This window comes from Scardinius erythrophthalmus (genome assembly GCF_964197995.2).
Source record: "Scardinius erythrophthalmus genome assembly, chromosome: 2".
NCBI lineage: Eukaryota > Metazoa > Chordata > Actinopteri > Cypriniformes > Leuciscidae > Scardinius > Scardinius erythrophthalmus.
Genome location: NC_138222.1, coordinates 59,538,502 through 59,550,887, shown reverse-complemented (window position 1 = coordinate 59,550,887; position 12,386 = coordinate 59,538,502).

The following is a 12,386-nucleotide window of genomic DNA, read 5'->3' as shown; positions in this document are numbered from 1 at the left end:
TCTCTTGTCTTGTCTTAAGTGGAACTGCTCAATAAGTTTTGTTAGCAGCTCTATCTGAAAACTTTCTCCTCTAGTCTCAGTCCTGCCTTTCATTGTTGATGAAAATACGTACTTTCAGCGCCTCAGCACTATTTAATTCATTAATTCAGTGGCCCTCCGCTCCTCCTCCTCCGTCTGTAAATAGAGCCCTTGTTGAGCTCCTCCGCTGTTCAGCCTTTGTCAACTTTTCTGCTTGATTTAAATATGTAGAAATGAACAAACTGTATGTTGCTATTGTTCGGACGACACGTTCATTATTTATACATGCGACCTCGGATGTTGAATTTGTTCTGTGGCGATTTTTCCCCCCTTTATTTCTTTATCCAAGCGGAATTTGCGACTTTTAAAGTGACATGACTTTGAAGTCGATCCAAGTCCGCATGAATAACTGCGCAGAAAACAGGTGCAAACCTTTGAAAAGAGGCGCTGAAAGGGGCAGAGAAAAAGAATGACTAATTATTAAGTAGCTATTTGTATTATGTAGGCTAACACTATTTATTACTAACACTACAACTAAAAGAATAAAAAGCAAACAAAAAAATGTAAGCCTATTAAAATTTGAGCCTACTTTATTATTTAATTTAAGCATAATGTGGAGATTATTTTTTTAGACCTTTTTTTTTTTTGAAGAAATACTAGGGTCTAGATATGTATTTATTTTATTTATTTTCTCTGTCTGTAGGTTAAAGAATAGAAGTTGAATGGTACAAGGGCCAATATAAGGTCTTATTTTCACACACACAACCCAATGTTTGTGGGAGGAAAAATAGCCTAAATACATTTTTAAAGATCGAGCTAATTTATGTCACATATTTGTCTGTTTGTTTGTTTGTTTGTTTGTTTGTTTGTTTGTTTGTTTGTTTGTTTGGGGGGGGGAAATCTATTTTAAATGTCGCGTCAGCAGAATGTATTGGCAAAAACGTAAAAATGGCGTCGCGCTTGATTTGAAGTTGAGGCAGCAGACAATGTAGGCCTAATGATGTGTATTTTTATTTTTATTTTATTACAAAAGTTTTTCTAAATACGGTTATTCATCACACATAAAAGCTCTGTAGCGGTTTCATTTATGTTGAAAGGCTATTTGTTGTTGGCGTCACCATCTAAAAACTAGGCTGAACAATAACAAGTGGCTGTCATACCAACTAATGAAATTTAATTATTTACACTCTAAATGTTATTTCTGAAGGCTGGACAACGTGCTGCTTGTTGTGGCGGAGGTTAAATTTACCGCGGCGTGCCCTATAGACGGAGCAGACACATTAATCCTCACGCGACGGCACGAGACTCTTTTTCACACGCGCATCAATCTCGAGTTCCCGCCTATCTGCCAGAGCGCGCGATTTTCTTGGGCCAGAAAGAACCTGAGGTTCGGTAAGTTTCAATATTTATTTTGAGAATCAACGAAATCAAGACCTTATTACTTAAGTAGCCTATGAAATCTACCCTAATTGACATAATACATTTTTAAAAAAAATAAACGAAGTAACCAAACGAAGTAACCAAAGTAACCTTAAACGAAGTAACCAAAGGTGTTCTTAGGTTGATTGAAACACTTTTTTTTCCATGGAGGTGTTGAGAAAAAGTGTCCCAATCAACCTGAATCACCCAGTCATGTAAGATGCAAATGAGAGGATGTAGATAAACAAGAGAAGAAAGGATGGATGGAAAAGAACAGAATGAGGCTCAAAAGGAAGCAGAGGTGATGTAAGTCGGTCAGGACTCCTTTTGGCTCTGTCGGAAGAGGCTTTTTCCTCCTTGTTCCCTCTCTTTGTTGACCCTTTTTTCTGGCATCACACTCCGTTTGTTTACTGAACACATGGTTCACTTGCTTGTTCCTACTCAACTTCCGTCCCTCTCTCAGTTTCTCCCTTAAGTGTCTCCTGAGCCGCGTTGATATTCAATTCAGTATCATACTCTTTCTGCAGTTCAGTTTATACCTCCTAAGCTGAACTTTATAGTGAGTTTCAATGCTTTTGTAGTCCAGTCCACAAACACGCACACACCGAGCGTTGGGACTTTCATTCAGGATTTTTATTCAAAGAAAGAGGAAACCATTAGGATGTCTGGGATAGCGGTGCCCATCTTCTGTCCGAGGGAGCCGCTTAGTGAAGTTTTATGCCTTCAGTCAGGGAAGTTTTATTTGGACAATCAGCGAGGGAAGTTTTATTAGGGTAATAATCAGTGCTCTGACTGTGTTAACTCCTGTAACTTACAGCTGGCCTCATGGTTCAGCCAAGGGATTCTCCTCATGTTCCTCCATTCCTGCGATCAGCTCCCTGGTCTCTTAGGAACGCTTTGCTCTAGAGCCCTCCTGTGGCTGTAAAGAGACCCTTCCAACTGGTAGGAGTCCATTCTCTGTAATATTAACTCAGACTATGGCCTGGTTTCACAGACAGGGCTTAGATTAAGCCAGGATTAGACATTAGTTCAATTAGGACATTTAAGTAGAATTATTAAACATGCTAGAAAAACATTAGCATCTTGAGACAAAACAATGACACTGACATATTTTAAGATATATCGGGTTAAGTTGCTTTCAGATAAAACAGCTCAAATATGCATTAGTCTTAAACCTTGTCTGTGAAACCGGGGGTAAATGTTCAATGTTGCATCATAATATTTTGTCATGCATTCTGTCTTTTTCTGACATTATGGTTGACAACTTGGCATTAACACTTTTGGGAAGCACACATGCTCTGTGGTGTGACATGCAATTCTCATGCAAAAATAATTGTGCATGCAGCTTTTATGACTTGCAGGCTAGTGGTGAAAAAACAGCAACAGTGACAACGCCTAAAATAAAATGTATTTAAAAAGTCCATGGACATGTTATGCATCATGTTATTCGGATTTCTCTTCTTGAAACAGTTTAACAAATCCTCTGTCTTTATTGAAAAGCTCAGAAAAAGAGATAAGAATGTGAACCTCCAGTAGAGGGCGGTACTGCACAAATAATCCCCAGTATAGACAGAATCAAGAGTACTTGGACAACTAGGGTATGACCGTGTTTGTATTAGCACACTAACAAACTGCTTACTATTTCTGAGATATGTACAGTGAGGAAAATAAGTATTTGAACACCCTGCTATTTTGCAAGTTCTCCCAATTAGAAATCATGGAGGGGTCTGAAATTGTCATCGTAGGTGCATGTCCACTGTGAGAGACATAATCTAAAAAAAAAAAAATCCAGAAATCACAATGTATGATTTTTTAACTTGTATGATACAGCTGCAAATAAGTATTTGAACACCTGAGAAAATCAATGTTAATATTTGGTACAGTAGCCTTTGTTTGCAATTACAGAGGTCAAACGTTTCCTGTAGTTTTTCACCAGGTTTGCACACACTGCAGGAGGGATTTTGGCCCACTCCTCCACACAGATCTTCTCTAGATCAGTCAGGTTTCTGGGCTGTCGCTGAGAAACACGGAGTTTGAGCTCCCTCCAAAGATTCTCTATTGGGTTTAGGTCTGGAGACTGGCTAGGCCACGCCAGAACCTTGATATGCTTCTTACAGAGCCACTCCCTGGTTATCCTGGCTGTGTGCTTCGGGTCATTGTCATGTTGGAAGACCCAGCCTCGACCCATCTTCAATGCTCTAACCGAGGGAAGGAGGTTGTTCCCCAAAATCTCGCAATACATGGCCCCGGTCATCCTCTCCTTAATACAGTGCAGTCGCCCTGTCCCATGTGCAGAAAAACACCCCCAAAGCATGATGCTACCACCCCCATGCTTCACAGTAGGGATGGTGTTCTTGGAATGGTATTCATCATTCTTCATCTTCCAAACACGTTTAGTGGAATTATGACCAAAAAGTTCTATTTTGGTCTCATCTGACCACATGACTTTCTCCCATGACTCCTCTGGATCATCCAAATGGTCATTGGCAAACTTAAGACGGGCCTTGACATGTGCTGGTTTAAGCAGGGGAACCTTCCGTGCCATGCATGATTTCAAACCATGACGTCTTAGTGTATTACCAACAGTAACCTTGGAAACGGTGGTCCCAGCTCTTTTCAGGTCATTGACCAGCTCCTCCTGTGTAGTTCTGGACTGATTTCTCACCTTTCTTAGGATCATTGAGACCCCACGAGGTGAGATCTTGCATGGAGCCCCAGTCCGAGGGAGATTGACAGTCATGTTTAGCTTCTTCCATTTTCTAATGATTGCTCCAACAGTGGACCTTTTTTCACCAAGCTGCTTGGCAATTTCCCCGTAGCCCTTTCCAGCCTTGTGGAGGTGTACAATTTTGTCTCTAGTGTCTTTGGACAGCTCTTTGGTCTTGGCCATGTTAGTAGTTTGATTCTTACTGATTGTATGGGGTGGACAGGTGTCTTTATGCAGCTAACGACCTCAAACAGGTGCATCTAATTTAGGATAATAAATGGAGTGGAGGTGGACATTAAAGGCAGACTAACAGGTCTTTGAGGGTCAGAATTCTAGCTGATAGGCAGGTGTTCAAATACTTATTTGCAGCTGTATCATACAAATAAATAGTTAAAAAATCATATATTGTGAATTTTTTTTTTTTTTAGATTATGTCTCTCACAGTGGACATGCACCTATGATGGCAATTTCAGACCCCTCCATGATTTCCAAGTGGGAGAACTTGCAAAATAGCAGGGTGTTCAAATACTTATTTTCCTCACTGTATGTATACAATGCATAGTATGCTATTTGCCATTTGAATGAATTCAATTAATTTGTTTGCTTCTTTTTTTTCATCACACTGAAAAGTTTTACTCTTTTACACAAAAATGGAGGGGAAAGCTAACTAAATACATATGAGAAAATAGCTAACTAATATCATGATTTATACATGCAACCCAGTAAGGTGTACCATGTTTATGGTTGCATGTTGCATACTGCTTAACATACTATTTAAAAATATATATATATAAGTATATACTCTGTGGTTCAAACATCCTGCCTCATAAACAAGATAATTGCACATCAGGTCTTGTCTGCCTTTTTTCACCTAAACATTTTAAAAGGGTTTAGCAAGTAGAGACTGGATGTCAATGGGGCATTGCTCATATTTCACATTTTTTTACCTGAATTGGGATCAAAGAGGTGAAACATTGAGGTACACAATGTGAAAAATGCAGAAAATGCAGAAGAGTGATGACTTCTGTCCTTCACATAAAACTGTTGTTTTTCAGTAGAATTGTGTTCTTCCAAACGTTTCCTTTTTTGTTCAGTTGAAGAAAGTAAGTCATACAGTTCTGGAGCAACATGAGTAACTTTTAACCAGTTTTTTATTTTATTCCAAATTATGTCAAATGCATGAGCTGAAAGCTGAGTCAAGAGTCTCCAGCACATTCAAAGCCTTGTTTTTTAATTACTTTTTTTTTATTGCAGTTATCAGGCAGAAAACAGTGACTGAGAATCTAGTCTGTTCGTTTCAATAACCAGTAATCACCTGCCACCAGTTAGCTGCATGTTAATACATGTATCTATCCATTTCAGACATTAACACTTCAGTATTTTTATGTAAAGCTGCTTTGAAGCGATGTACATTGTTTAAACGGGCCTGACTTGATGTTATAAAGATCTCACCTTTACAATCTGTCTTTTTAGGTTTGTTCTGCAGTTTCCTCCATGTTATTGGTGACACATGTCCACTCATCTAATTATCAGTTCAAGGAGAATTCAGAATGCATCTTCTTTTTCCTGAAGGCCTGTTACTGAAACGTCTCACTGTTTGAAAGGAAAAGGCTGCAAGATGATTTCTCACATGAAGAATCAGACGATAGAGGTCTTTTATCTCAAGTCATCTCTTTCTGCTTTTCTCAGTATAACTGCTTTCTGTCTTTCACGTGCAGGACACGGACAGGTTTGCATTTTGTCCTCAACTTGTTACACCTAATATGAAACGGCACGTCCCCTCAAATAGCTCATCTGATTTTCAGTTTCAGGAGGAGCACGTTACAACAATAAAGTCCTTCAAGTTCACTCTTGTGGATGTCACCGGTTTCACGCGTGACACTGGAGGGGGATTCTCCAGATATGATCTCACATAACTCATTCTGATCTACAAAGATCGAATTTATGTCTGAGAGAAAAACGAGAGCATGTACGATCTCTGACATCACGAACAACGTCAATGTCCCCTTCATTGATGACTAATAGAGAAAACTGTTCTTGTTAACAAAGCGTTAAGTCCAGTGTGTTTTCCGTTATCTATATAACTTTCTTTCATTCTTTCTATCTCTTCATTGATGATAAAGGGGACCTATTATGCTGAAGGCTGTGGATTCTGGAATGCACTGCTGCTTCAATGTATATGTAATGAGTGATTATAATTAAGATATTAATATGTTTCCTTCTAAATATCAAATGAGTTGAATGACTTCTCTGGAGATTTTACTTTGTTACACCAGTGTGATTACTGAAATGTTCTTCCAATATATTCTCTAATGTCTGTATTTGATATCTGAATGCAGTAACAGTGCTCGCTTATTTTAGCCCGGCTTCCAGAAATGAAATATGGACTTGGTTTGTGTTTGAGAAAGGTCTTCAATGTGTTAAAAAATATAGGGGTCATTGAAGCCAATAGTTTAAAGGGACCATTTCTTTGTTAAAGCCTTACTTAGACTAAAGTGTAGCTCTCCTTCAGAGAAAGAAGTGGTTGTTCTGGACATGTTGGCGCCCAGCAATCCAAATCTGCGACCTGGAAGGTCACGACGTACCTAACTTCAGGGTCCGAGTGCCAGATGCATAATCGATGGAGATATGCTTCAGTCTATCTGTGTATGTGTGGAAAATTACTATGTTTATCTATTTCTTAGCCAATCAGAAACTGCAACTTGAAGCAAGGACATAGTTCAGACCTTGGTGTAGGGTATAACTGCTGTGTGTGTGTGTGTGTGTGTGTGTGTGTGTGTGTGTGTGTGTGTGTGTGTGTGTGTGTGTGTGTGTGTGTGTGTGTGTGTGTGTGTGTGTGTGTGTGTGGTGTAGGGTATAACTGCTGTGATCTTTGTAACTGTAAGCGCGGTGTGTGTGTGGGGGGGGGGGGTACAGCAAGGTGTACAGCAAAGAAGCTAAAAAAAAAATACAGAAATACGTTTTTATAAGCAGTCAACCCCCCCCAAAAAAAATTTCTTAATTGCCTATCCACTGTCCACTATAATTTTTGGGGGTCGACAGCTTATAAAAACTTATTTCTGTGTTTTTTAGCTTGTTTGCTGTACACCTTGTCACATAGCAGCTTTTAGACATTGTTATGTTTTGTTATAAGTCAGAAATGACAAGGAGGCAGCTTCTCACAATGCAAAGTTAATGGAGACGGTTGGATTGTCCCCCTCGGTGGGCGTGGCCTAAATGTGCTCTGTCTCTATTGTCTCTGAGACTGCCCTGCTCTCAGTAATTGAAGCTCTGAAACTGGCAAGAGCAGCTTCCAAATCCTCAGTTCTCATCCTGCTGGATCTGTCTGCTGCCTTTGGCACAGTTAACCACCAGATCCTCCTGTCAATCCTAAAGATGAAGGGCATCTCGGGAACCGCACTCCAATGGTTCAAGTCTTACCTCTAAGGTATCTTTAGGGTATCGTGGAGGAGTGAGGTGTCTAAGACCCAACATCTAGCTACTGGAGTGCCTCAGGGCTCAGTGCTTGGACCACTTCTCTTCTCCATCTACATGACATCACTAGGATCTGTGATTCAGAAACATGGCTTTTCCTATCACTGCTATGCTGATGACACACAACTCTACCTCTCATTCCAGCCTGGCGATTCGACGGTAGCTGATCGTATCTCAGCCTGCCTGACAGACATTTCTGGCTGGATGAAGGACCAACACCTTCAACTAAACCTCGCGAAGACAGAGCTACTTGTGGTCCCGGCCAACCCAACACTTCACCACAACTTCACCATTCAGCTAGACTCGTCATCCATAACTCCATCAAGGTCAGCCAGGAACCTTGGTGTGGTAATTGATGATCAGTTGAACTTCACAGACCACATTGCTAGAACTGCCCGGTCATGTAGATTTGCCTTGCACAACATTAGGAGGATCAGGCCCTTCCTATCAGAGCATGCTAAACAACTCCTCGTCCAAGCGCTTGTTCTATCCAGACAGGACTATTGTTACACTCTCCTGGCTGGTCTTCCAGCTTGCACAGTCAAACTTCTGCAACTGATCCAGAATGCTGCAGCCAGAGTGGTCTTTAACAAGCCGAAGAGAGCACTTGTGTCATCCAGAAACTTGCGCTCTGCAAGTGAACGACGTCTTGTGGTGTCATCTCAAAGAGGCACAAAATCTCTTTCTCTGACCTTTACCATGACTGTTCCCTGCTGGTGGAATGATCTGCCCAACTCAACCAGAGCGGCTGAGTCCGTAGCCACTTTCAAGAAACGTCTGAAGATGCTTCTTTTTCGACAGCACTTGATACAGTAATACTAACACTTTCTCTTCTATTCTATTCTATTATTTAACAAAAAAAATGAACATGTACTGCGTTAGATTAAACTGGGAAGGGTCATAGCACTTGCATATTGTTGTCCTACTGTTAGTTTCACTGCTTCTATTGTTCTCATTTGTAAGTCGCTTTGGATAAAAGCGTCTGCTAAATGAATAAATGTAATGTAAATGTTTCGACACTGGAGGAGCTGTATGTCAGAGAATGTCTCGTAAGCGATTAACTTTTACTCCCAATATCTGAGCTGCTGAAGACACAGTGGATTACTATTGTTTTTGAATGGAATTCAAAATCAGTGCATCCTGACACCAGAGCAGTAGCTCTTGAAGCTCCGCCCTCTTCTTGAAAGGGAGCAGCAGCTCATTTGCATTTAAAGGGACACACAAAAACAGCATGGTTTTGCTCACCCCCAAAAAGTGGCAATTTTAACATGCTGTAAAAATGATCTGTGGGGTATTTTGAGCTAAAACTTCACATATACATCCTGGGGACATCATAGACTTATTTTACATCTTGTAAAAAGGGGAATAATAGGTGCCCTTTAAGCATTGCATGTAGGCCTACCTTGGTGATAATATTGACTTTCTGCTTTGATTCAATGCAAAACGGTTGCTTGGATTAATGAAAGTCATGGTAGCATGCTTTTAGGCAAAGTATCTTTTTATTATGAATGAATAAGCCCTTTTAGAATTGAACAATGGGATTTTTGTCTTTGAGTGTGTTCATTATCTGCAACCCAACCGATCCCTAAACTTAGTATACAATGACTTGCGAAAAGCATAAAGCGTTGTGCAATAGTAATCGAAGAAAACAGTCTGTTAAACTCAGAGTTGAGGGAGGGACATGCAGGACATTCACTTTTATTCTCAAAGTGATACGAAACGCCACCATCAGCACACCACCCCCTGGATGCGCCAATTGCTGGCGTGCCGCACAGTTCCTTCTCTTCACATCTGTACTGTGCGTTGACTGACCTGTATAGGGCCTTGGCCTAAATATCTGCTAAAATAAACAGTGGCGGCACGCCATATGTCAGCGGCTGCCCATTATTCTCTCATCAGATGTCTCAATTTTGAATTTAGAAATGCTAAAATGACGCCTGTGTTCTTGTGATGGTCTGAGTTTCATAATAGATTTGTTGCAAAACTGTAAATTCCAGCTAGTTTCCACTGTTGACCAAGTCTAATGTGTGAAAGTGTTTTATGATGTACACAAAAGAATGGCTTATTGATAAAGCTTATCTTATCATGGTTTATCTCACCCATTTCCTGTCTTATTTCTTTCTCTTGTTATGTTTCTTATAAGGGTGATAAGAGAGATAAGGACGGAGTGATGGCTTGTTCTAGAAGGGAATGGTTGGCACAGTGTTCACATTCTGATAGTAGGTGGGAGTAGATGACTCAGTGAAAAATTTCTCATAAGACTGATGAGCCACAACAACATCATTTGGAAAACCTAATTATCTTCATGGCAAGAGTTTAATAAGAAAAATAATACTTGATCGCTAGCAGTTAAACCCTTCCTTTTACATCACTTTTATGAAGTCAACAATTTCCTCATACGTTCCTCAAAATGTTCTTCCTCTTCTACTTCTTATTCTAAAGTTGCCAGAAGTCTTTTTCAGTTCAAATATTCTATCTTAAATTCACAAAAATGCCAAACAGAAGCAGTTCAGCAATGACTTTTGTACCCGTCTGTATATTAACTAAAGCTCTGTGTGTTTGCTGCGCAGGAAATTCAACATTTGAAAGTCATTCACAAAGGACTGTGATGGAAAACTGAGGTTAAGTCTACATTTACTTTGGTCTGAGTCCAAATACGTTTGGCTGTCAATTTCTGCAGTTAAACTGACCCAAACACACATTACATAACATTTTAAAACACATTCAACTGTGTTTCACAGTCCCACTATATCACTCTTAAAAAGAATGTTCTATAGACTTCCATATGGTTCTTGACTCAATTTTAAAGAACCATTGATGCCAAAATGTTCTATAATGAGTCTTAAATGATATTCATGTTAAAGAGGTGATAGACTATGAATGTGAGCTGTTTAAATGTTTATAAAAATTTAATTAAAATGAAAACAAAATGAATGAATTAAAACTAAATCCATAAATTGATGGGAACCCCTCAAAAGTTCTATAAACAAAGCTGACAGAACCCTTCATGGATCTATATAGAACCCATACAGAAGATTCTCACTCGACTGCACAAAAACACCTCAATGCTTATCAGTTCATGAAGCAACACATTAAAGGTCGTCACTCGTGTACTGGGCTGTTTTTCCTAACTTTGACGACACCTGATTCTGCCATAAGCCGCTCTTTATTCATTAAATCGGGTGCTTTGGTGCAGGACAAAACGATTCGACAGATTCTGCAGTCATGTGCTTGTGTGTCTATCTGTAGCTCATAATCAGACAGGGTCAAAGATGAAGCCCACTGGCCGTTACATAAGATCTGTCTCTTTCGAATTGGAAAAGTAAGATGGTTTACTGCTAGTTGGTCAAACTAGTTCTGAAGACACAGTGATGCAACTGGCCACAGAACATTCTAGATCCTTGAGTCTCATACCAAGTTACAGACATGATGGTTTTGCTCATGACTGAGCTTTTCTACGACACTGTTGGATTATCAAAACCACATTTTCTTTTCTGTGCGTGGCAGTTAGCCAGGCTCAGAAGTAGCCTAAAGCTAGACCATTAAACTCACACACCAACACATTCTCACACGCATTCCACACACACTCTCTCTCATTAAGAATAATGGGGTCGCTGTGTCGGATGACGACACATGTGACTTTCATGCACACACTTTCCTGAAGTGAGTATACTTTGCAATTGACCCTTGCAGGGAGTTTGATTGACAGACGATCTGAGAGTTAGTAGATTAACGCGGGTTTGAACTTGAAAAACGGTGTGTATTGACGTCGTTCCCCAAACAACATTCCTTCTTATGTCCATTCATGTTTATGTGATGCTATGAATGAACTAGAAGGAAGAGATGATCGGTTCATGAGCAGCGATCTGTCAGACACATTAAGGAGCCACAAAACGGAATTTATTGTTTAAATTTCTTAAAAAAAAAAAAAAAAAAAAAAAAAAAACACACATTTGAAAGGTGAGACTTTGTTTCATATCAAAAGTAAGCTGGTCTGTCCTGTCTGTCAGCCCGATGTCAGTGTGTCTCTGCTCCGCGATGTATTTCTCACTGCGTCAGTGACTGAAGGGGCGTGTCTTTGAGAACAGTCAATATGGCGTGGCTAATGTTATTATCTCCGCAGTTTGTTGCATAAAGATTCATGTGTTCATTCAAGACTGATGCTGATTGTAGCAAAGTTCAATGAAGTAGTAAGGAAGGAGACAGGGCTGGCTTGCTGTGGAACGTGTGGATTGTTTATTCAATATTTTCTCAACCAAAAACAAAGTCGCGCTCTCATACACAGCCTTTCTCCAATAATTTCCACAAGCAGCTTCTCTGTCAGCACAAACGTCCACACTATTCCACAGCCCCCCTCTCTCTGTCCTTGCTTCCCGTTTCCAGGTGGCTCTTATCCGGTTCCCCATGGCAATTACTCCAACGAGATCCAGGTGGTCATTTTGCACTTGACCTACTTACTCGTCTCCCGACTCTCTCTCTCTCTCTCTCTCTCTCTCTCTCTCTCTCTCTCTCTCTCTCGTCCAACTAACAAAAACAAAAACAAAACAAAAAAACAGTTGCAATGGAGTAAAATATCATGGTGTGTATACTTTGCTCACACAGTGTTTAGATGTCTCGGCTTTCAAATAATGTGTAATCGCGTGAGATCATAAAAGTGGGAAATGACAAGGGCCCCCCGACCTTGTTCTGCAGAACTTGTTGCTCAATGAACTTGGCATCGTGACAGCCATGGGAACATTTTTATTGATTCCTACAAGGGCTCTGGAGG